Source organism: Pelmatolapia mariae, linkage group LG23 (assembly GCF_036321145.2).
Source record: "Pelmatolapia mariae isolate MD_Pm_ZW linkage group LG23, Pm_UMD_F_2, whole genome shotgun sequence".
Lineage (NCBI taxonomy): Eukaryota > Metazoa > Chordata > Actinopteri > Cichliformes > Cichlidae > Pelmatolapia > Pelmatolapia mariae.
The window spans coordinates 17,557,775-17,584,285 of NC_086246.1; positions in this window are offsets into that span (position 1 = coordinate 17,557,775).

Here is a 26,511-nt window from a genome sequence, read left to right on the forward strand (position 1 = left end):
TCATCTAGAAGAAGGTGAAAATGCAAAAGCCTGTTTTACATCATGTCTGAACTCAAATTCTCCTGCAAAACTGCCTGTTTCACTTTTTTTTTTTTTAAATTATAAACGCTTGGTCTCTGGTGCTCAGCCTGATGCAAATGCTTCAGATGCAATGCTTTCAGACCAGAAAACACTGGCTCATTCAAAATACAGCGATTCGGAGGTGTGGGACCGGCCTAGACGTCAGTATGTGTGAATACTTTTGAGTCATCATCATGAAAGTAAGATGTGGACTACGCAGACATCGCAGAACACCTGCCGCCACCTCGATTCTGTTGTTGTTCCCCGAATTTCATTAAGCGGTGATCAGTAAATGTCAGAAGAAGCGGCTCTTGTTTTTCTCCTTTACGCAAACCAGTCTTGTATTTTTTATTTTTTTTTTGAGAAAAAAGGACAACGAGACAAAAAGAACGTCTAGCACGAGAATTTGAATTTGCTACAAACCTATAATTAATTAAATGACCTCAAACAAATAACCCCAGAGCCTTGGGGGCTACTTGCTTCCTGGCTGCCAGATCAGCCTTGGAGACAGATACACACACACACACACACACACAAACACAGAATTACCATCACTCAGTTTCTACAATGCAGACTTTAATGGAAGTACCACTGAAGTGCTCCACTGTCAGACAGATAGCTGGAAAGACAGATAGACACAGACAGATACTGCAGGTTGACAGATATTACACACACACACACACACACACACACACACACACACACACACACACACACACACACACACACACACACACACTCCCACGTTGCATCACCTGCCTCCTCTAAATAGCGGATGAACAAGCAAATACTGTAATTAAGTGGATATAATTATAATTTGCATATGTAAATGTAATGTAAATGAAGTGTTCTCTGAAGAATAACACAGTGCTTAATTAGCGGGTTAGCTCTCCAACTTTAACTATAGCATTAAAAAACTGCAACTTCAGCTCTCTTTCAAGCTGAAACTCGTTCTAATTCCACGCAAGTTTCTTTTTAGAACTATGATTAAGACTCTGGACTTAACTATATTTCTTCCATCACACCTTAGTTATTTATTATTATTTTTTAAGGCATTTTGTTGCACTATCTGGAATATTCTCATGTGCGCAGTGACATTGAGGCTGTCTTTCGTGGTGAAATCAGAGGCCCCCTGCATAAATTTAGGCTTTAACTTCCGTGCTTTCATGGTACCGCACTGTGTAATTCATCACTCTGCAGATAAATTAAATTAGACTAGTTAAATATGAGCAAAGCGATAGTAAGATCAGATTTAGCTGCTCGTTTGGATTTCTTCCATCTTCATGTATCTGTAAGCGTGGACCTCAGCATGGATCGTTTTATCTTGTGAGGACGAGATAACATATCCTGCTTTATTGATATTATGTTACCTGGAGGAAGTGTCGTCTGCATTCTGGAAACATCCATCTTCCTCTTTTTCGCATTTATCGTGGATGAAGTTGATGATGAGGCCTAGATATATATAAACAAGGGTTTTGATCATTATACACTTCAGTTTATTTATGAAGCTCGTGCTTGTTTTTAAGGGTTAGTTCTGAAAATATTAAGTGACAACAATGTGGAAAAAAGCCAACAAAGAACCCGCCAAACACTACGATTCCTTGGATGGCCATTTAGGTTCCCACAGCCTCCCATGCTAAAATTCCCAACTCTGAAGCAGCAACAAAGATGTTTGCAGACTGGTAGGAAAATAGAGTTTGGCCCCTGTAGCTAATTTCCCCTTTAATGAAAAATATCTATAAACTTCCTTGTGACTATTTAAAGTGGTCTTGATGTTATCATCTATAGCAGATTATCTGATTATCTGAAAGTGGTGAAAAAAGAAAGCTATCTGGCACTTCCGTTGATCCATCTATTGTGAAACCTTCCACTGTGACTATCGGAACTGGTTCTAGGAATAGTAAGCGAAATTACACAAGAACTGCAATCAGTGGCAACAGGCCTGATGGAGTGATGAATCCAAATTGAAAGGTTTTGGTTAAAATTGTCTTCAATATGTACATAATATCACAACAGTGTCTACAGCAATCTCTAAAGCATGGTGGAGACTAAATCATGGTTTGTGCTGCATTTCAGCCTTTGGTGTTGGAGATCTTATCAAAGATCAAGAGATCAAAGGATCAAGCACCAGCTTATTTTGTCAACATGACAATGATCCCAATCATGGATTGGCCTCCCCAGAGCCTGGACCTCAACATCACTGAAGCAGTGTGGGATCATGTTAAAAGGGAATAGAACAAAGGGCAGAAACATCCAAAGAAGAGCTTTGAATGTCCTTCAAGAAGCCCTAAGATTGTTTACAGATATGACAACCTCTGTTTTTGCCTTATATACTGTATTTCCACATATAGTTGGCCCTAGTTCCCATTTTTCTAGCAAAATATGAAGAAATGAGGGGCGTGTGAAGCATTTTACACAGAATTGTCTAGCCCCTTTAAATTGTATTAATACTTAGGTTAAAGGTTTGGTAACTGTGAATGACATGTATATAAAAGATGCTTAAATTTAAAAGCTTTAGCACATGTTTAGACATATACAAATAAATAGCTGAATGGATAAATTATGAGTGGACCCAATAAATGTGTCTCGACCCAACCCTCATGAAATCACGCTGGCCACCAGCTAAAGTAAAACTCCATTATTCACAAAGCAAAATGGCAGAGCAGTAATCTCTTATTAAAAAGCAGCCAATTATAGCCAGAAAGCAAAATGGCATTTTGTTATCACATAACACGAAATGTTTCGATTTCCCGTCCTTTTTGATTAATTTCATTAAAACAGCATCGAGTTGGGATTTTCGGTCTCTTATCTGCCTGCCACGCACACGCACACACCCCACACATGTGCAGGGATAGTATGCAGCAGTGTGTGTTTGAGGTGGCAATGAAAACTCACTTGAGAGCCTGTTTCTGTCTGCCTCATTATCATCAAAGACAACAGGCACTCCAGCACACACATACACACACACACATACACACACACAGGCGTGCGTCATAGACGGTTTCCATTGCAATCATGGCCACTTGAAGCTGCAATGCCCCTCTCCGCTGCTGCTGCCTGTCACGTGAAAACCTTGTATCCCCTAAGCTGTCAACAACTGTGAAACTGAGCAAAGGAGGGCAGCCTGGAGCTTTAACCCACAGTGTTTGTTTTCAGTTCCCCGGCACTGTTCTGCGGTAGGAATTTCCCGAGAACAGAGGAATGTGCGATCCATTAATTTCACTGAAATATGAAGTATGATGGAGCAACATTGTGAGGTTTTCACACAACAGCCGCATTATATAATGACAGTCTGCGGTTTCATTATATCCCCATGGCAACCAGGCTGCTGTCAGTCACTCTGAAAGGTTAAGATCAAACCCCCTACTCTTTTTATCGCCATTTGACTGATGTTGTTTTCTCTCCCTCTCTCTCTCACTCTCTCACTCTCCAGGCACTCTTTAGATTATCCCAGGACACAAAAACATCCCAGTGAGGCCCAGGATGATGATCATAATATATAACACACTGCTACTCATGTGTATTATTATCCAGATTCTTCGTTATATTTGAAAACCCAGTTTTCATTGACAATCTAAGCCTCCTCTGACCAAAAGCATATAGATCAAAGTCTTCAGAGTGGCACCTGTCATACAGTTGCTGTCACTCACTCTTTGTCATCTCTTTGCCGCTCTTGCTCTTCCCCACTTCATTCCCCTTTTTTACCCATCTTTCTTCTCCTTCTCAGTCGCTGGTCCTCCCTCTCTCTCTTCTCCTTCATAATAAGAAAAGGAAAGGAAAAGTTGATTGAAGAAAGAGAAAGAGGAAGAGGAGAGGATGGAATAATTCATCTCTCAGGTTATAAGTGACATTTGATGGACACACACGCACACACACACACACACACACACACACACACACACACACACACACACACACACACACACACGCACGGAGCAGGGTAGGGTAGCATCCAGCCAAGCAAGCATGCTGTCTGAATACTGATCAGCCAATCAGAGGCCATTTCTGCCCGGCACCAGAGATACTTGTTGGCAACCATGGCAACCGAGAAAGCATCATAGCTGAGAGGAAAAGAAGTGCAGCTGTGTGTGTGTGTGTGTGTGTGTGTGTGACAGTATCTAATGTTAAAATGATCACTTCCACATTGTTTGTTATGAAACTTTCAAAGTTTAAACAGAAGCGCACGTAAAAAGATTTTTGCAGTTGCAAGTGTTGCATTTTGAGGAGAAATTTATTTTGAGCGAAGAAAAGCTAAATTTGAGTGAACAAAATTCATTGCTGCGTACAAAAAATGTATTTCAGTGTTTGCTATTATCCATACACACACACAATAGCAGCCCCTCTCGCTCAGTTTTTGCATTTGCGCTTGCTCGCAATGTGTTGCTTGCGCTCTCAACATTTCTGCCCGTGCATGCTCAACTCTTTCTGTACACCGTTATATTTGTGCCACAAAACCAGCCAATCACAGACTTGGATGCAAAAAAATCTGATTGGCTGTTTTGGTCTCCAATCAGCTCGAAATGACGAAATGCAATATCCCAGAATCCATTTCGTCCAAAACTTTTTTTTTTTTTTTATTAGCAAAATTAACATACAAACAAAATGCACCATATATTACACATTCAGAGAATAGACATTATTTCATCCAAAACTCAAACGAAGCAGTGGCGGAGTTTGAAATATTACTCTTTCTGGGTCACAAAATAAACTTTTAAGATATTTTAATGCGAGAATGGTGCTGTGTAAACTTCAAATATCTGATCGATTTATCAAGACATCACATATTTGCATAAGTGCTCTAACGTTTTCAGAGATGCCTGTTACCCACCAGCTGACCGGGTGGTCACTCGGGTTAAACATAATATATAAGGCTGAACTGACAAAAAATGGGCCGACTACACCACCAGGTATTATAGGAAAAACCATAAAGCCTTTGAACTAAAACAAACGCCGTTGTGACAGTGATGTACTGTCTTGTTGGTATACATGTATGATTTGTATCACCTTCATGTTTCCCTCTCACCACATATCCAAACCGATATCATGAGCAGCAGCTTTTACAGCTGTCGCTCCAGCTCTAACTTTTTGACATGGGCGCACCGGTAACTTTAAAAATTTAGGCGCACCAGCACAAAAGTTAGGCGCACTCAAATTTTTCAACCGCATCGCTTAACACCGCAGTTTTACATGTGCGCTTTCTTTCGGGGGAAGTTGCAGTCCATACAGACAATATTCATTTCTAAATTATTAACTAACAATCTTGTGCTTAAAGTGCTTTGTCAATATTGTAGAAAATGTTAAACTTAATCATCATCTTGGCCTGACGACCTGTTTGCTGTTGCGTGCTGCTGAAAGGCAGTGGGGGGAGGGGACACTTGGGCAGTGCATTTATTGCAGCATATAATGTGTTTTCTGGATACACTGCTGCTTTTTCAGCATTCAAAGATTGATGGCACTGTGTCAGAGCTGGCTATGAATTTCAGACGGATCAGGCCTTAACTTAACAAAAAAGTTATCAATAGTTCTTTTCTTATTACCCACAGCTACATCCACTTCTGTCGGGCCTAGGCTGCTCACTAGGGCTGGTATCATCACTGATTTCTATAATCCATTCGATTCAATTTAGCCTCAGACAGTCAGAAATATTATAATTCTGATTATTTATCAGTACTGATACATGTGAGACTTCATCAGAATTGTGAACATCACAGCAGATGCCTTTGTGTGAAAATAACTGAGAATAAAACACAGAGAAACATGAAGGAAATTTTCCCTGCCTGGCTTTTTATAGCAGATAACCTTAAAAATAATCTGCAATATTCTGTAATTTTGCACAATTTTACAAAGTTTAAATTTCTTCAGTATTGAACAGCAGAAAATAGGCTTTCTTGTCCGAGGTCATTTAAGTGAAAAAAGAAAAAGACAGCGCTGTAAACAACGGTAGACTGGTGGGTAATAAGCGAATGAATAATGCAGAAAACAGAGATTTGAGACGGGAAACTGTTCTTGAAGTACAGAGAGAGAGAGAGAGAGAGAGAGAGCTGTGCATGAAGTGTGATTTTTATCGTAGTGGAAGCAAAACAGAAAAACTCAGAGCGAATTCATGACGACATTGATCAAATGTGAAGCGTAGTTTGCTGCTTCTTTGGCTGATGGCTCGGCGAATTTTGGTTGGAGAGAGACAAAACCTGCAGCTCAGAATCAGCGTAAAAAGACGTAAACACAGAGCGGACCCGATGCATTAGAATCGCTGAGCTCCGACAGCGTGTCCGTCTACGGGCCATCGGGTGAGAAAGCCGAGAAAGACAAAGCTGATTCTGATGCGTCGGGTCCGCTCTGTGTTTACGTCTTTGTGTGGAATCCGTGTACCTGCTCTCATTTGCTGTTTGGTGGTTGTTGAAATAGTTTTGTGAGCTTTAATCTGAGAATCTGGCGTTTCTGGCAAAACACAGTTATATTTAAAAGTCGATTCAGGATTTAATGAATCGATATCGCTTTATTCAAGCTACTCACCTCCCTCTTCCACCTGCACTTTCAACTGGACCACGGCCAATCAGAGAGGTCCCGCCCCTGACTATCTCTGATTGGTTTAGTCCACGATAGGGGCATAATGTGTGTCTGTTGTTGACCACACAGAGAGTTGCAGAGATTTTTTTGTTTTTGTTACCCGAAAATTTGGTCTGCGACCAAATTTTTTTTTTTAGTCGCACCACTGAAAAAATTGGTCGCATTTGCGACCAAATTGGTCGCACTCTAGAGCCCTGGAATAGTGGCACAAAAATAACGCCATACAGCTCCTCCAGTCTCCTCCTCCCACTCTTTAGAAGTGCACGGTTACTTGTCAGCATCAAGCATTACTGCAACCGGTGCACCAAGGGGCAACTTGTGCCTGTCTGTGCAACACCAGCCACCTCAGAATGGCAGTGTTTTATGCCCCGGGATGAGAACGCGCTGTTACAATTTTAAAAGAAGGCAGTACGTCAAAGTGTTTTCAGTTCACTCTTTCCCAGAGGCACGTGTGACAGCTAGAAGCGCTCAGTTTGCACTCCAGAATATTTGGTTTTGCCGCCTTTAAAAACCAAGTTCGACATCCCCAATCCACTGAGACCTATTTAATTATTCAGCTGAATTTAAACCTAAAAATGATTTGAAGCACAATGAACTCATTTATTTGTAAATGCTGCTGCAGCTTTCTCCTGAAGAAAACTTCAGACTTTATTCCACGTGACATCACTGCTCTCTGTGATTTGGTGCACGTTTTCAAACCTGTTGCTGGCTTCAGTCTGGACAGGGGGTCACGCTTTGATGACTGCGAAACATCCCATTATCTGAGAGGCTCTGAAAGAGAGAAAAGAGAACAAAATTAAAGACAGAGAGAGCCTTTGTCTGGACTGCTTCGGCAATATTGTTCTCAACTGTCATGCAAATGAGGAGCAGTGGACTGAGGAAAACATTGGGGAAACGGGCAGAGTGGGAGGGAGAGAGTTATTGAAATTTATTATTCCATATGGAAGCACCATTGTTCACCATTAAAAGGTGGATGTAACCCTGAAATGGCTAACGTTTATCCTCACTTTCCCACAGCATACCTAACAATGAAACGCACAGTAAAATGAGTGCAATTAAAACATGGCACTTCCTTTATGTGTCCCCCAGTATTTTGCACATTTGGAGATTATTATAGCACAGAACCGCTTCATGCACAAACAGCCTTATTTACCCATCCAATCCCCAAGATTTAGGTTTCTCTGCACACCCCATCCATGCTGGCAGAAACACTCTCTCACACAGCAGTGAGTCACAGGGAGGTTTTCACAGTAATCACGTCCACTTCAAGCCAATGCATCACTTATCATCTCTGTTGTGCTGCGTCGTGTTTAGCTTTGACCACTGAACACTACCCACTATTGTACTGCCAAACAGACAAACCACAAGTATATTTACCTTGAGAATTTAGGGGCACGAGCAGCGTCTTTCACCCGGCACTTGATCAGGATCAGCTTGGTCATGAACTGCATCCGCTTTCAAAGGATGAACTGTAAGCCAGGTGGAAATTTGAAGGATTATTGAGTGGAACGTTATCCTTGCTTTAACCCTCAGTTGTAATATCCTCGGATTAACGTTTAACAAGTGTTTCCTTGAATCTTTTGGATTAGCCACAAAGCCCGAGTAGTCAGAGTCTGTCCTTACTACACAAAAAGCAGCACGTATAAAAAGAACTGTGTTTAAATTTACCCGAAAAAAACATCCAACAATGTATTTTTCTTTTTTCTTCAACTGATTGCTTTTTAGGTCGAAAGTGAACCAAATCTCTCACTACAAAAGCACCAGTACCCAGTTGGATTAACACTATTAATCCATAAAGGCATACATTTGCAATGACGGAATAAAGGTACTTCAGTGAAATGACCTAAAGAGTAGTGAAACTTGTAGTGAAACAAGCAAAGAATAATAAAGTCTGCAATCGCTGACTGTACTGAATAGAAGCTGTATTTTAAATGCTTATTAGTATTCATTTTTTAAGAGGAAGACTTTTCTAGCTTTAGCTCCAAAGAGGTTCAGAGAAGATTAGAAGAAGAAGATTATTTAACCTATTCACGACTTTTTCTGGCCTTCTGGTTTAAGGTAGAATTACCTTAAACCTACATTTCTTCTAATGCCAGCAGGGGGTGACTCAGAACAAGTCCAATTGTATATGGGAAAACTGCCCTACTTGTTCATGGTCGACTCAATGATTGCATGGTGTCCAGGTTCTTTGGAGTCCAAAACAAGCCCAAATCATACTGCTCCACCACCGTGTCTGACAGTTGTTTTGAGGTGTTTGTGCTGATATGCTGCTTAGCTTTCTCCAAACGCGCCACTGTGGATTATGGCCAAACACCTCAACTTTGATCTCATCTGTTCAAAGGACATTGTTCCAGAAGTCTTGTTCTTTGCTCAGATGCAACTTCATAAGTCTAAGCTGTGTTCTTTTCAGAGAGAAGGGTTTTTTTTTCCAGCAACCCTTCGAAACAAGCAGTGTTGGGTAAGTTACTTTAAATTAGTAACTTAGTTACATTACTAGTTACTCCTCTAAAAAAGTAACTCAGTTACTTCAAGTTACTCGTTACTTTCAAAGTAACTAGTTACTAGGCAAAGTAACTTTGGTTTTACTCAGAATTCTCTTGTTAATGTGTTGCTTCCGTAACTGGATACCCAGCAAGATTGCCAGTCTTCTAGCTTGCTTACTTGCCACAAGTACACTGTGCCACCTACCAATAGAAAGGAAAAAATAATGTGCACATTTCCACGAGAGAAATCCCATGCCTGGACCGTCGTTGACCGCCGCCATGATTCTAGCCTGCTTTTTACATCCAACACAAAAACTGCAGTCGTGGTGCTTTTGATTGTACTCAGAACTTGGAAATTCTGCCTTCTGAATAGGAAGATGTTGGTAACACCAGACTGCAGATGAGCTGCATACAGAGCTGGACTGGGACAAAAAAATCGTCCCGGGCATTTTGACTAGAGACCGGCCCAACATTATAGGAAAAATCATAAAGCCTTTGAATGAAAACAAACACTGTTGTGACAGTGATGTACACTGTTCTGATGGTATATATGTATCAATCTATCAATTGTTTGTTGTAAGACTCAGATAATTATTTTTTTAAAAGCGAGACATTTTAAATGAGAATAATAAAGAAAAGTATTTCCTTGTCCCCCCCTTTCCCTGTTAATGCCCTACCTGGCTCCCTGGCAAAGCTTTGCTAGACCCGCCCCTGCACAGTTACCAGCTGTCAGCTACGTAGAAAAGGATCCTGGTGTTATTTGTCTCTCAGAAACAGCTCATAACTTCCCTTCAACTCATTCATGTCACCTAAAAGGTAAACCTGTTTCTCCATCACCTGTTCAGCTCTGATGATTCAGTAAGGACATCTCCTGGTTTCATCTTCATGTTTCCCTCTCACCAGATAACCAAACTGATATCATGACCAGCAGCTTTACAGCTGTGGCTCCAGCAAACATCAGCTGATACTAGAAATTAATATTAAATAAATTCTAACAACAGCTGATCAAGCTTAAACGTGCTGCTGTTGTTTAACGCGACATCCGCTGGTTTCCTCTTTCTGGCGCAAAGTGGGCGATAAATAAACGAGAGAGAAAAGCCTATCAGCTGATCATTGATCAGTTTGTGATTGAAGTAGAAACGGGAGAGAATGAGAGAAGAAGAGGCAGCTGTGCAGCTCCAGCTTTGTGTCTTTTTCATTGTAGCTGAAGTCCGGGACAAACTGTGTTCCTTTTCACCTCAGTACGAAACACGTAATATTTTCTCTGAATACCAGACGATTCTGTTTTTTAGGGGACGGTTGGCAACTCTGATAATTAACCGTATGAACAAAATAAAGTTCAACATCAGTAACATAGCACCCACCCAGCTGTATAGAAACTCCGTCATGCTAGCTAGCACGCAGTACGAAAATGTCAGCATACCGAAAATAAACTCCACCTAAACTTGGTTTATATCTGACCCAGATAGACTGCAGGTCATAACTTCTTACCTGAAGTTCAGTTCACCTGACACTCGGACCGGCGGCTGCTTCGGGTCTCTCCTCTCGCCTCCCTTTTCCTTCATCCACCTGCTGCTTCCACCACTTGCTAATGTTACTGAATCTGTGGAAGCTCCGCGATATCCACCACACGAAGTAACGAATAACGAGCCTATCTAAATCCCAGTAACGAGTAACGCGTTCCTGGTTTTAGCATAATAACTAGTTACCGTGCTCGTTACCACAATAATAACGTAGTTACTGTAACGCGTTACTTAATAACATGTTAGTCCCAACACTGGAAACAAGCCATACTTGTTCAGGCTTTTGTTATTTGCACTGTCATGAACTTTAACATTTAACATGCTAACTAAGGTCTGTAGAGTCTGAGATGTAGCTCTGACTGCAGGGTTTAGCCCACTTTGTTGACAGATGACCTTGTGCTTTTAAGCTGTAATCGCCTACCCAACATTTTATTGCACAAGCAACAGGAAAACCCGGGGAAAATATTCCTTTAAACTCCTAAATTGTGGGAGCAAGCACCTGCTTTATGTTTGGATTTGTGCGAGTAGGGTTATTGGTAGTGATGTGTCGGTCGCGAACAAAACGGCTCTGAGAGCCGGATCTTTGAAGTGAAGCCGGCTCCTTATTGGGAGCCGTGGGTTTTTTTTCTTTCTCTCACCCTCTCTCTCTCTCTTGCACTTTTTTTCCGCTTCACTCCGCACGCGAGCCTTGTGCTTTGCGCTGGGAAGAGGGGGGAGGGGCGGTAGTTACACTCGCAGTAGCACAGGAACAGAGCGGGAGGGAAAGAGAGAGAAAGAGAGCCAGGGACAACAACGTCACATTAGAAAGGTATAGTAATCATCCACAACTATTTTCAGTTGCAGATGATAAAGGATTCACAAAGTTTATTCATGCAGGCCCATATGACAGAGAATGTGCATCTTCTTTTTGTTTTCATATTTATATTTAATTGTGTTGTGGTTTGCAGTGTTTTGTGTTGTTTCACTTTAAATTTGTTTAAAAGGAAAAAGCTGAAAATTTAAACAGTTAAAAGTTGAAATGTAAATAGCTGTTTTTTGTATTATATAATTTATTTATTATATTTTATGTGGAGTGAATAAAAAAAGTATATTTACGGTGGCCCCTAGAGACAAAGCACGTACAAACTCCAAAACACATAAAAACTCCATAGCACGTAAAAACTACGAAGCACGTACAAACTCCAAAACACGTACAAAACACAACAGAAGTGCTCCAGGATGCTAGGCTGTTACCTAGTGGCTACACAAGCCAGGAAGTACCAACGACCGGATTTGGTGTGTGGTAGTAACAGGTAAATGTACATTTTTTTTTAAAAATTATTTGAATATATATGAGTGCCTGTGTATAAATACACAAACAATACACATATGCTTTCAATTGTGTAATTTAAGTGATCTAGGTAGCTCTGTTTTGGAAGTTCAGTTAATGCTAGAAATGTGTTTTGGAGTTTGTACGTGCTTTGTCTCTAGGGGCCACCGTATATATTTATATATAAACATATATAATAATAAAACCACTGGGTTTTTTTTGTTTGTTTACATTAGTAATTCCTTTTGTGCATAGTTTTATATTGTTGTTAATAATAAATTAATTAAAGCAACAAAATAACCTGAAGAGCCGGTTGGGAGCCGAAAGAGCCGGCTCTTTTTAGTGAGTCGAGCCGAAAGAGCCGGTTCTCTAAAAAGAGCCGGAAATCCCATCACTAGTTATTAGACAGACAGATGGGGGGAGAATAGAGAAAGGGAGGAGTGGATTATTACGAGATTTTGAAGGGCACCTCGGCAGGTTTAATATTGAAGTTAGAAAGAAGCCTTCAATATCAGAATTCATAAATATTGCATTTAATTTCACTGTGATTTCCCTGGCTGGCTCTCATCAGACAAACACACACCAATATCCTATTATAATTTGAGATATTCAAATCTTCTATCATTGAGCTGCCTCATCAGCTCTTAACTTACTAATAAGACGCTCAAACAAATTCTAGTTGGAGTGCTTGGCTTTGTGGGGTCTTTAGCAAGTCTCAGTCAGGGGGCTTCCTAATTTAAAACATCTGGAATGTGTGTATATTCACAGTTATGTGTATGACCGATCCACTGCATTCATTTGCATTTCTTTCCTGGAGTTTATGAATATTCCATGCAGTAATATACAGCAATTTCGAAAAGATATATATGAGACATATAGAAAGCAGGCATGAAAATGGAGCTGTTCCACCAGTAAGAAGACCTCATTAAAAACATAGTTGACCTCTATAATAAAAATTACAGAAATATGCATATGGAAAGACGTGCTCTACATCTATTCATGTAAACATGGAGTGAATTGAATGTTTTTTTTTCTCTCTCTAAAAAACCAACAACATAATTTTCAACAAGACTTGTAGTCAGCCTGGGGTGAGCAGTTAAGTGTGGTTGGAGGAGTGAGCACAGGGAAAACAAAGGCAGCTCTATATATTCCCAGCAATGTTTTATTGCTATTGTTATTATTATTATTATTATTATTATTGATTTCTTTTTAAATTCATTTAGGAATAAAATGAATTTATCTATGGGCGGATGGTGTTTTTTCCCATTAGTGAGCGCTAATAGAATTGCAGCAGCTTATGTTAATAATCATTTACCAAACAATAACTCATGGATGCATGCCTCGTGTGTTGCACTGGGAGATAAGAGATGTTGCACATGTCATTTTGCACATGAAACGTCCTGCATCCAAGGTGCACATTAGAACAGGATGAGACGGGCGCCTCTGCCTTCTTTATTGGCTCGAACGACGTAACAATGTTTGCCGACATAAATCTGTTACAGTGGAACAAATGTAAAGCTGTGCCAGCTCAGACATGCTGTGGGTCACCTCCTTAATGCCCACTGACATCTCGAGGACTTCTTCAAAGTGCTGTCATACAAACAGCGGACAGCACCTCTTAATGAGTGCAGCAATTTGCAGCTTCTCGAGGATGAATTGGGGGTTTGTCTCCCCTGTGGAACGATCGCTGTGGGAATGGACAAGAAGAGCAAGATGGTTCCAAGTGGAAAAAAGAACCAACAACAGGTAAGTCAGCGTGTTGGTTCATTCACAAAACAGCTGAGCTATAGCAGGTAGGAGCCATATCGAGCGCCTTTTTTTTTCCTCCCCACATTTTTAGAGAGGGGCTTTTGAAGTCACAGCTCCGTGGATTGAGAGAAAGAGGGAGGGAGCACTTCCTTTGGAGATTTCTGAGAATAGGCCCGCTTTATTTCTGTCTACCTCTTTACTTCTGCGTAAGAGGGGAAAAATGGACTGGAGGAGAGAGAGAGAGAGAGAGTCAGGCAGACAGAGAGATCAATGCCTGACTGCAGCACAAACAGCAAGAAAAATAAAGTGTTTTTCTTTGCTGTTAGGGAGCAGTAGGTGTGCGGGCTTGGTGACCTTGGCAACCGGGAAGTGGAGCACAACATGGTGCGTGTGTGTGTGTGTCACGGGCAGGGGAGGAGGTCAACATTTCCAAACGGTAAAATCAATACGTTCTTCACTTACAGATGCGCAACGTGTGTTTTCAAAATAAAAGCCGCTCGGCCCTACATTCGAGCAGCTACTTCAGGCACACAATAGGTAAGAAGCCTTTTAGCCCGATGAGTCAGATGGTTTTGTCAGCTGATGATGATGATGTGAGACACGTCGAACCTTCCAGCAATTTCACCCGTGGGTGCAGCCGCCACTCAACCATTTCAGCCCGTTCACAGCAGGTAATTGTCCAGATGTGTGCGGGGTTTGTTGTGCCAAAAAGTGGTCTTCTTCCAAACACTAATTTCCAATGTTTCCGTGTGTTTTTATTTTTTATGTGCAATGTCTTTACTTATATTGGTTAATATACTTTAGTGAGCAGGATTTACAACGAGGTCATATATAAAAAATTTTTAATGACCTGTTTTCCAAGTATCTTATCTTATCTTAGTATCTGTATTGTATCTGCATTATAGCCAATCTGGTCCTCTTTGGCCACTTATAATTAACTTTACAGAACTATTGTTATATTTGTTACAATTTCAGCTAAAGTCTTGGCCAGATCACGCTTAAAAATAAATTTTTAACGTCAAAGAGATTTTTAAACTGGATAAATAAAGGATATCTAAAAGTCACTTTGCCAAAAACTAATTGTGGCATTCTTGTGACACGAATATTGTTTGTGGCTCAAGATGACTTGATATCATTCATGAGGGATACATTTGACATATATTTCCCATATTACTTAATTATGGCACAGCTGTTTCACAATTAGGTAAAATCATAGAAAAGGAGGGGAGAGGGAAATAAAGAACGTAACTTTGTTAAGCTGCTCTGGTTGATATTTTTTCTAACATTTCGCTCGGGCTGTTGTCAAAGCCATGAGATGATTTGGGGCTTTGGAAGAGGAGGTAATACATTAACAGGTACACTGATCACACTTTGTCTTCAAAACTGCCGGAAACACAGCATATAACAAATCACTGCCTCTCCAGCGGATAACACATGGAACCATTACGGAGACAGTCAGCAGCATTTATGGGCCTTTGTGTCGAGCTGTATTACAAGAAAATCAACTTAACAGCACCTGCAATACTTTAGAATGATGGACTGCTGTTATGCATAATCATATCAGCAATAAGACTGATGTTTAAAACTGTGAATATCTCTGGCTTAATACTTTGAATCCTTTAAAACCCTTAATGCTCTTGTTATTTATTTATTTTTATTAAATACTTTGTAATCTAAAGTGTTTTGGTCTTCAGTGAGTGTCACTCTGAGTCTGTACCTAATGCAGAAAAGGTGGCAGGAACAGTGTAGGACTAATATTACATCTTAGTCACACTTTTGGCTGTACAATGGCTGTAATAAACTACTTTTGCTGTGTTACATGTTTGGATTATAAACGAGAGTGTACCGCCTTTTTCATTATGTAAAGTAATGTAACTGCTACACTTCCATCCATTCATCCATTTTAATTAAATGCTAGGTTGTAGCATATCCAGGGGCATATCCAGGATTTTGGAGGGCAGCACAGATGGAGCCAACAACAACAGCTTGGTTATGTGAAAAGTGGAGCTGTACTTGAGTCTAAATATTATTTGTGTTATGTAAAACTGGGGGGGAAAGTATTTAGAATGTACATGAATAAAAGTTATAGAAGCTTAGTTATATAATAAAAATACAGTCAGTGTATCAAAAGTAAAAATACTCATTATGTATGATGGCACAATTGAATTGGATAATAATTATTGATCCACTGATGTCTCTTCAATCATGCAGCAGTTGATGATTTTAATTACTTTTATAGTTTAATCTATGCTAATGCAATTAATCTGCAAAATAATAAGTAACCTGACCTTTAAAATAAATGATATGGAGTAGAAAACACAATATTTGCATCCAAATATAGTAGAGTAAAAGCAGAAATCAGCAAATGTAAAAACACTTAAACATGTACTTCAGCAAAGTACCTCTGTAAATTGACTCTATTACGTTCCTGCAGGTCCTGTCCAGGCTCTCATCCAGTGGTGTTGGGCACTGTATAATTAACAGTACTCTATTCCAGTGGCAGACATACAGACACACCACTGAGAGTATCCCAGTTGTCATAGGGTGAACGGTGTGGAACACCCTGGACAGGCTGGCAGTCTATCACAGGCCCAACACGGAAAGACCAGAATTACCAATTAAACTCACAAGCATGTGTTTGGACTGCACAAGGAAGCTCGAGAATCCAGAGGGAAGCCACGCAAGCATGGGGAAGAACATGGAAACTCTACACAGGAAGGTCCCAGATGACTGGTGGATTCAATCTCAGGACTCTGTATTGGTGTAAAGAACACTTCTTCTTCTTCTTCTTAAAAAAATCTCACTGTTGTTGCATACTTTTGAAATAAAAGGATCAAAAAAGGTATTCATGCCCCATCACCTTTTTTTTTTTTTTTTTTAAAGGTTTCTTCCTGTTAAAACGGAGTTTTTCCTTTCCACTGTTCAGGCCAATTGCCTGATCATATGAAGTTGTCTAATTGTTTGGGTTTTCTCTGCATTATTGTAGGGTCTTTGCCTTAGAATATAAAGCGTGTTGAGGCAACTTTTGGTGCTATATAAAAAACTGAACTGAATTGAAATTAATAGGATTGTTATGGGGAGCATATCAAAAGTAAGATCACTGTAGCATGTTTACCTTTCTTGAATAAGCAGTAAACACAAAGCTGAGGTGATGCAATTCCTGTCTTCAGTCATAAACAACTTCAAGTTCTGGACAATTGGACCACCTTCTCAGGAAAATGAGTGTAGGTTTCGGATCTAACCAGTGTCTGTTTGACTCTGAGCTTCGACATTAATGTTTTGATTTAGTGCCTTTGTACCCCAGGAGAATAACGCACAGAGAGATTCCCCCTCATTTTCCACTGCGTGATAATTAGCAGCTGCTGTACAAACTAGACATGTGTTGAATATTTTCTGAGTAAACTAATTATTAACCAAATGAATTCATGTGCTTATTCCCAGGACGCCATGCCAATAATGTATATTTGTCAAAATGACCTTTGCGCTTGTCTCGTGTGCACACACAGATGTATCATCCTCATGTATAGCCCTCGGACTGAACAGTAGAGGAACAATGATGACATACCATCTTTTGTTTTCACTGCTTAAAATATGCGACAGATAGGCAAAACAAACCCACCCTTTTCCTCCCACGTCCCTCTGTCTGTCGATCTGGCTCTCCCTCTGTTTTTGCTGTCTGTCAGCATTGGAGACGATGGCATTTCCAGTCTGCAGACAGCTTCTCCCATCAGGCCTCGTGACTGACGCTGGAACTCTTGTGCATGCGCATGAATACAAGTGCGATAATAAACGATTCTCTGCTCGTACTTTAATGTGTCCATCAATCCATTTCGCCATCTTGGCTGAATAAATATCTTTAAAGCAGCTGCGGCTTGCCCTGCACAAATGTCACACCCAGTAACTGAAATCGCACTGGCTTAATGGGCGGTGGTGTCAATCAGCTGTTTGTCCATCCAGCACTTTGTTCCACTGCATTAAATCTCAACAACCTTTTTTTCACTAGATGTCATGAGTGTTGGGATACAGTATCAGAGTTCCACTTCAGATTTATAGCAGTGAATATTGGGCAACCTACTGAGACTAATGCCTATAGAAAGAAGTTGACTTTTCAGAGACAATTCTCATTTTCCCGCCATCACCAACACTCTGTGCACCGGCTGTCTTCATGACCTTTTTGAGAGTATCACACCTGGAGAGTTCACAAGATGATTTACCTCACACGCTTTACTCTGGAATATTTGAACAGGGAAGTTGCATCATTCCCAAATGAGCACATGCACAGCGCTGATAAACCGCAGGTGGGAAACAGCAGTGAAAATGTCACCAGTGCTTCTTCTAGCTCCAGAGTAAAAGAAGATTTGAAAAGGAATGACACAAAGAGGGTCGTTTAAAAAAAATCTCTATTCATCAAGTGCAATCAGACAGTCCAATCATTCATGTCCTCCATTTCACAGGCACAGTGTAAAAGTGCAACTCAATCAAAAGTCAGTCAGTGCATTCTGGCATTCATGCAATGTCCATATATAGCCCTAGATCTATATTTAAACAGTTTATAATTTCATTTTTTATATTTTTACCAATATGTTTGATAGTTTTGGACAGTCCCAAAAGATATATAGTCTCCCACCCAGCCTCAGCTACATTGCATCTTTTTTGCACAGACTGTAGATCTTTTGAAATTTTTAATAATTAAACACTGCTCACTAATTTATAACTATCGACCCTGCACATATGGGGGGCATTACAGTTTAGCTTGTGATGTTTTTGTTGTTGTTGTTTTTTTAAATCAATCTAATTTAATTTACAACAATACAGAGAAACCCCAATAATCAAACAAACCTCCATGAGCAAGAACTTGGTGAGAGTGGGAAAGAAAAACACCCTTTTAACAGGAAGAAACCTCCAGCAGAACCAGGTTCAGGGAGGGACAGCCATCTGCTGTGACCGGTTAGGATGAGGGGAGGGAGACAGGACAGATACGTTGTTAGATTTATAATTAAATATGGATGCCAAACAAAAGCGTGGCAATAAAGAGGTTGATGTGAAACTTCAAATGTTTAAAAATCTGTGGCAAGAAGACAACAGGTACAGTATAACACAAGCACACCATCAACTGTTCACTGTTCCAGAGGAAATGTCTTGGCTTCCTCTTCTCCCTGCTTTCACTTTTTTAACAGAAACAGGAGGAAGACAGAAATGTGAGCTTCTTAAAAACTCCAGCTATATTAAAAAAAAGCAGAGAAAGAAAGAAAGCTCACATCAGTGGGACAGCGAGAGGAATCTGTCACAGCTTTGAACAGCAGGGCAAATTGTTTTTAATGTTGTAGCTCATTTTTCATCAGGAGGAGTGAGATAAGAAATTATTTAAATTCTGTAAAAGTCTCTTACCAGATCTGAACCTAAGATACTTTATATCAGGGGTGTGAAACATAAGGTCCGGGGGCCAGAATCAGCCCAGTAAACAGCCTAATTTGCACCCCTGGACTGCTTTGGACAATGTGAAGGAGGACATAGATTTAGGACTTTTAACAGTGTTTTTTAATACATTTTTTTTTTTAGCTTTTCCTGCTGACAAAGATCTCTCACGTGGTCAGTCACACTACAACAAAGTAATCAAGTAATACATAAAATGACAGAAAAGGTTTTTTTCACATTCTAGTATAGAAGTTGCAGCTTTTTCTGGGTTGTCAAAAAAAAGGAAAAAGGACATTTTTCACAAATTAACAAAAACTTTCTGTTTTATGATTACAGGACAGTCGATGTGTGATGAGCAACCAGAACCTCTAAGGTCAGAGTTGTGCTGACATATTTCTTTAATTTACCACAGCATCATTATTTTTATCATGTCAAAAAACTGAAATGTACTTCTGAAATTATACTTCTTTTTCTTATATTAAGACAAAATGCATACTTAAACCAACACAAAGAGCAGTTTTTACTGGTTTGGCCCACTTGAGATCTATCATCTCACTTGAGTTTGACATCCCTGCTCAACATGGACCATCTACAAGTTACACCCACAGGAGCTTTTCAGCCATGGAAGCACATGCCATGAAGCTCCCGGCACACGGTTTTTGTGCTGATGTTAATCCCAGTGGAGGTTTGGAGTTCTTTGTGTCGCTACAAAGCTGTGTCACTGTGGTTCCTAAACATTTCCACTTTGCAGAAATACCACTTAAAGCTGGTGTGGAACATTTAAGAGGGGAAAAAAATTCACAAACTGATTTGTTCCAGTGGTGACATGCTGTTATAGCACCACACTTTAATTCACTGAGCTCTTTAGAACAACCCATTCTTTTACAAATGTTTAAAAAAGGTAGTCTAAATAGCTGAATTCAAAGATTAAGATGTGTGACCCAATAGTTTTTGTCCATAATGTTTATCGCAGATGAAGTTTATTACTTATCAGTGACACTATCAATGTCACAATGAGCCCTAAACCAGCGGCATGCTTACTCTGTATTTATTACAGGTTTAGCATGTGAGACTGTAAGGCCATATAATTCACTGTAGTAGGAGCAGCACACTGCAGCCATGAGTATAACTTGACAGCTCCCAGCCAAGACTGCATTGTCACGGCTCTCTGCAGCCTGTTGACAGGCAGCTCTGCTGTCCTGTGGACACTGAGGAGCTACAGCACCATCCACAACTGAAAATCATTTGATCCGGGGGTGATGGCAACTCAGCTGGAACTGTCGACATGTTGTCTGCTCCACGTGTTGAATAGTCTTCCCTTGTCTGAACGGTTGGCCGCCCACAGAGGTGGCCTGATTCTTTTCCAGGCTGAAAGTGAGGAGGGAGATATCACCAAAAATGAAAAGCTGAAAGTACTCATTTAGAAGCGGAAAACACCGTCCTCTCCTTCGAGTTTTCCACCCAAATCTACCGACCTCTCAGTTGTTAAATCAACACAGCACATTTGGACTAAGTATCAGAGGAACCAAACAAGGTCTCGCTGCTTTTTCCAAGAGAAAGAGACGTGGCTGAGACAGCTGAGACAAGGGCTTACTCAAAGAATCCAGAAATGCTGGCGATGGTACGGGTGCGCGAGGCTTGCTTAAAATTCAAAATACAAAAGTACAGAGCGAAGCTGTCAAGAAGTAGATGTGTGCAGTAGAAGGGTAATGCAAGAGAGAGAAGGAGCAGAAAAGATAGTAACCCTGCTGCAACATGAAGAAATCCAGCTGAGCTGAAGTAAGCTCACCTGCCCAAGTGTTTGAAGGTGGAAAGCTGGTGAGATGAGAGGCAGAGAAGAAGCACGTAAGATGGAGCAAACACGGATTAACAAGTGCAGGTGAAGGGCTCCTTTAATACCCGAGCGTCTCTTTATGAGTTATCTCCCGAGCCTTCCTCGTTCTGGTCTGAAGTTTTGTTTCAACCTTGTTTTTTTGGTTTCTTTTGCTGGGTGTGTTCTATGATCTGATCTCCCAAAAAATTTAAGCTGTCAGCAACTGGAAGACTCAAACGAAATCATCCCCCCTTTCTAGTGTCCCTTTATGTGTTGTCTTTAATATAATGTTTGTCATTTTTTTCCCTTTTGAGGAACTAAAGAAATGTACACCTTCTCTTGTGAGACTTCAAAGAAAAGAAGGAAGCGCTGCACATTCAGAGTAACTCTGCTGCAATCTTTTCTGGTTTCCACACACTCCCACCTGACTGACACTGACAGCATTTACTACATCATATGTGGTTTTCAGCAATGATCAGAATGGATCCTAGTCCTATGTTTTTAACCACACATTGAATTTTACCATTTATCATTTATGGTAAAAAAAAAATTGGCAAAAATGGCAGAAAATTACCAGGATATTTCTCTTTTTATTCTTTTCTTTAAAAATAAATATTTAATTTTTTAAGCTCTCAGATGCTTTCTTTTTCGTAAATAAAATCTCCCAAAAATAGACTGCCCTCAGCACGAGTTAAAACTTTCACAGTTTTGTTATAATAATAATAAAAAAAATTCTTTTTAATACCGTATTTACATTGCTACGTTGTTACTTCATTTCTAGAAACAAAGTAACAGTTTTTACATAAAACATCAATATGTCAAAAATGGTGAAATACACCTTTAAGGCTATGACTCAGACGGAAACACGTCATTCGATCAAGGTGATTCTAATATTGAGTTTTATGATTTTCTGTGCATTCTAGCAACTACAGAAGACAGAAACGTTGCTTATATTTCCATGTTAGATACAGTCAGTGTTGATCACATGCCATTCAAAGATAGTACATGTTGGCTGTGATGGGGCCTGACATTTTGTGGGGTGGGACGTGTATGAAAATGTGTTTTTCACCCATAAAAACACGAGATGGCATGATATTTGTTTTTCATGGAGAAACGTGTCCTCCAAATGGCCAAACGTTCTCTTTTGAGAATAAGATCCTTTTTCTTGTTTTTCTCCTGTGATTTTTTTAGAAGTGTTTCTGGAAGTCTCGAGCAGCTGAGGCAAGGTGTGAGTGGGAGTCGAAATGTCTGGGAAGGGATCTCTGTAGGTGGCTGATATCAGCCACCTACAATGTCTTTAGATCCCTTCTAGGGTGTTTCAGCCCCCACTCACAACTTACCTCAGGTGACTGCCATAACTCCCATGATGCTGGGGCAGGGCAACATATGATTTTACACCTTGGCCTTGAAGATGGGAATGACCTTTGCCTTTTTTGTGATGACCACATCCCAACAAGTCACAACAACACCACATTTCACACAAGCTGTCACAAAAAGTTGTGGCACGTGACAGAACACTTGGAGAATGTTTGTTGCTTTGCACTTCAGGGCCACTGTGATATTTTTTCACCATTTAGCTGATTGTTTGATACTGAGGACACAACGCCAACATCGGCTACACAACAAAACGAGAGGAGATTGTTATTAGCAACATTCCTGTGTGCAGCACTTGCCACAGCAATCTGCTTTGTGCATTTCGTTTGGGCTAATTTTGGAACATAATCACACTCAGAGGAAGAATAGCAAGAAAAAGCATTCCCAGTGCTTCCACTTCTTCTCACACTTAATTAGATGGTCACAATTAGGGAGACTCTAACCTGGGAAACCACTTCAAAAGGTAAAAGTTTTGAGCTGGATGAGGGGACAATTACCGCATCCTCGGCTTGGAGCGCATTTTCACACCTTGTTCTGTATCCGGGCAAAGCTCTCAGACCTAACTGTGATCTGCCGGGCTAATTAGCCTCATTAAAATCCAACAAATGCAAATGTCCAATTAATTCAGCACTTCTATCTTCGAGACTATTGTAAAAGCAAACTGTGAACAAAAGGAGGTGGAGGTCTTGGATGTGCGGCCTTCAAGGAGCAGGAAGTTGTAGTGGCTGTGTTGTTTTGCTCTCTGCTGCAAACTGGGGTCCAGCTGGCGGTCATCAGAGACAATAGGGATCAAAAGAAGAGACAAAAATTCAGCCTTTTTTCTTTTTTTTGTTGAAAAGATTCTTTCAAATACACCTGCTGCCAGAAATGCCATTAAAATGTCAGCTGTCTGTTCCTGGTTTGACAACACACACATACACACAGGTTTTTTTCTCTTTCCCTGCCCTCCGTCTAGCCTTAAAACACCCGTGGCAGGTCAAACAGGGCTTGAGTCGGTCACAGGAAAATGAAGCTTTTCCTTTAATGACATTCACAGAGGAAATAATGGGGAGCACGGAGGGAAAAGAACGGCTGGCAGACTATTCTTCAGATCGCATTCATGCATTTGCAGCGAGCCATGTGCATGATGGAACATGACAATATGCTTTGTTTCCGCAGGTCAAACTGAGTTTAATTCCTCTGCGGAAATGTCCTCGTGGCTCCGTTATTTAGTGAAAACTGGACCCCAGATTGAACCAGCTGTCCCACTATTATCTATCAACTTTGAAGTTGTAGGTTGATGTTAAACAGAAACTGGAGCAAATATCTAAACACAACATTATAATTAGTAGAAATGTATCAGTCAGATCAAATAAGAAGAATGAAAACTGCTTTCCAATACTATCTGTGCATGGTAGGCAATGCAAACTATCCATCCATAGAGCTGGAGCCTATCCCAGCTCTAACAGAGTGAAAGGTGAGGCACACACTGCTGATATTCTCCATGTGTATAATTCATTATACCAGCCATGCTTTACAAAGTCTCTGACATTTTTCCATGTAGACACAGCTTGACCTTGCACCGTCATGTGCTCAGCTGTGATGCTACTCTCCTACACGTGCTGCAGACAGTGCTGAGAGCACTGTAAACATTAGCAATAATCCAGCTGTGTTTTTTTTAACACACAATACAGCATCAATTCAAGCTGTTCATCAGTTTCAGCTGCTTTGGTGTTAATGAAACTAAAAGCAGGTGCACTAGAAGGGAAAAATGGCACAACCCCTAAAACAGCAATGGTTTTTACATCTGGAAGCTACTAAAATGTTTTCTCTCCTCATCTTTTCTGACTGTTTTTTTGTTTTCAGTAGTTTTGCATTGGCTAGTGTCAGTGTCACTACTGGTAACCACCTACAGAGGTTACACAGGTAGTCCAACTTCTCCGGGATGGTGCATCAATATGTGCCATTGCCTGAAAGTTTGCTGTGTCTCCAAGGACAGTCTCAAGAGAGTGGAGCAGATCCTAGGAGACAGTTACTTTAGGAGAGATGGAAGGGCTGTAGAAGACCCTGGTATCTGCTTCTTTGTGCAAGGAGGAACATGACGAGCACTGCTAGAGCTACAAAATGACCTCCAGCAGGACGTTGGTGTGAATGTCTCTGACCAAACAATCAGTAGCAGACTTCATGAGGGTGGACTGAGGGCCTCTAGTTGTCCCTGCGCACACTGCCTGGCACTGTGGAGTCCGAATGGGATTCGTCATAGAATACCAGAATTGGCAGGACCACCAGTGCAAAATGGACTAGCCTGCTGCATGTTTTCACTCTGTTTTTCAGTGTGTTTTGATTCAGCCCTCTGTAGGTTGATCATTTTCATTTCTATCAAACAATATGGCATCCTTTCATTCCCAGTTTATATCAGAATAGATATTCAGCATGACTTTTTTCCCACTGAGATGTTTCAAAGCGTTCCTTTATTTTATTTTATGTTATTTTTTGAGCAGTGTATTTGTGATAAAACAATGAAGTATCAGCATGTCCAATATTTCAGTCAGGCCTAACCAGCATTAAAGAACATAATCATCATCAACAATGAAATTCAATCAGCCTATAAAAGGCCATTAAAAATGTGAAAGGAGAGATTGTACTAAACACATGACCTCAGTGCATCCGTGGAAGATCTGACCATCACGTCTGAGTGACTGTGAGCCCTGAGGCTGCTTAAAGTACAGACGTGACTGTTGGGGCCAGCTGGATCCATGTGACAGGTATTAGAGAAGGTTCACTGCACGTAGACAGATGTGAGGATACACAGGTTTGAAAAACACAGCATGCAAATAAACTCACAAATACAATTGTGGATTGGTCCTGTTTTAGGTACCAACACTGAACAGTTTTTCTAAAACTGTGAAATTGAAAATGTATTTTCTTCAAAAACACCAGCGCACAAAGAATGAACCAAAACCAGGCCAGTTTTTCAGGGAGGGCTTTCTCAATAAAAAGGTCAGCAATGAAAAGCTTTCTTTTCTGAGGGGAAAAATGACATGAGGGGCCTTGGGAATACTGGGAGAAATGTCTGGAATGATCAGAAACCATTTCGATGTCATAGACTGGGGCTGACAAACACATCTGCGGGCTTAGTTATAACCAGTACAGATACGTAGAGAGGAAGGAGCACAGAAAAGGAAAGAAGAGAAGAAAAAAAGAATGCAGATCTGTCTGTTCCAGCTCAGCAGTCAAGCCTCTCTGCCTCTCTGTACTCCCGCTTCCCAAATTGACAATTTCCTCAAAGTGTTATCTGCAAATATGAGAGGCTGTTTTTATAAAGGGCTGACGAGAAAGCGCTCTGGACAAGAAAACAGGTATTGACACACAAGTATACAGAGCATTCCAGCAACTGTCTGAGCAAGTGACTCGTGGAAAGAATTGGTTTTTCAGAAGAAGAAAAAAGGAAAGCAGACAAATAGAAAGAGGCCACATGGACACTGTGTGTAACAGGATCTCGGGAAGGGGGATCTTTTTTTTCAATCTGTCCACATCTGAGCCACAGCTGCGTCCCCACAGAAAAGGTAGGGCGTTTAATTTCTTAATAAAGAGCAGCTGAAGTAATCAGATCTTGCACACGGGCACGCTCAGAGAATCTGAAGCCACACAGAGCTGGAAAAGAGAAGCTGTTCCTCCCTCTAGTGGTTCAGCTTTTGCATAGTTTGTTCTAAAACACAAAGTGAGCTTATTACATGGGTGAGACAACGAAAACCACTTCTTTGTCCTTTTGGTCTAAATTTGATCTGCAGGTAAAAGTCTCTTAGCTGTTCACAAATTTAGAACTAAATCTAATGGTGGAGCTCAGAGTTGCTGCCTCTGAAACAAGCTGCCTGCTGAACTAAAAGCCATCTCAACTGAGTCCCCTTTCAAACGCAAACCACATTTGAATATATATAAATATATATATACACACATATATTTATACACACACACACACATATATATATATATATGTGTGTGTGTGTGTGTGTGTATAAATATATGTGTGTATATATATATTTATATAATGTATATATATATATATACATTATATAAATATATATATATATACATTATATAAATATATGTGTGTATATATATATTTATATAATGTATATATATATATATACATTATATAAATATATATATATATACATTATATAAATATATGTGTGTATATATATTTATATAATGTATATATATATATATGCATTATAT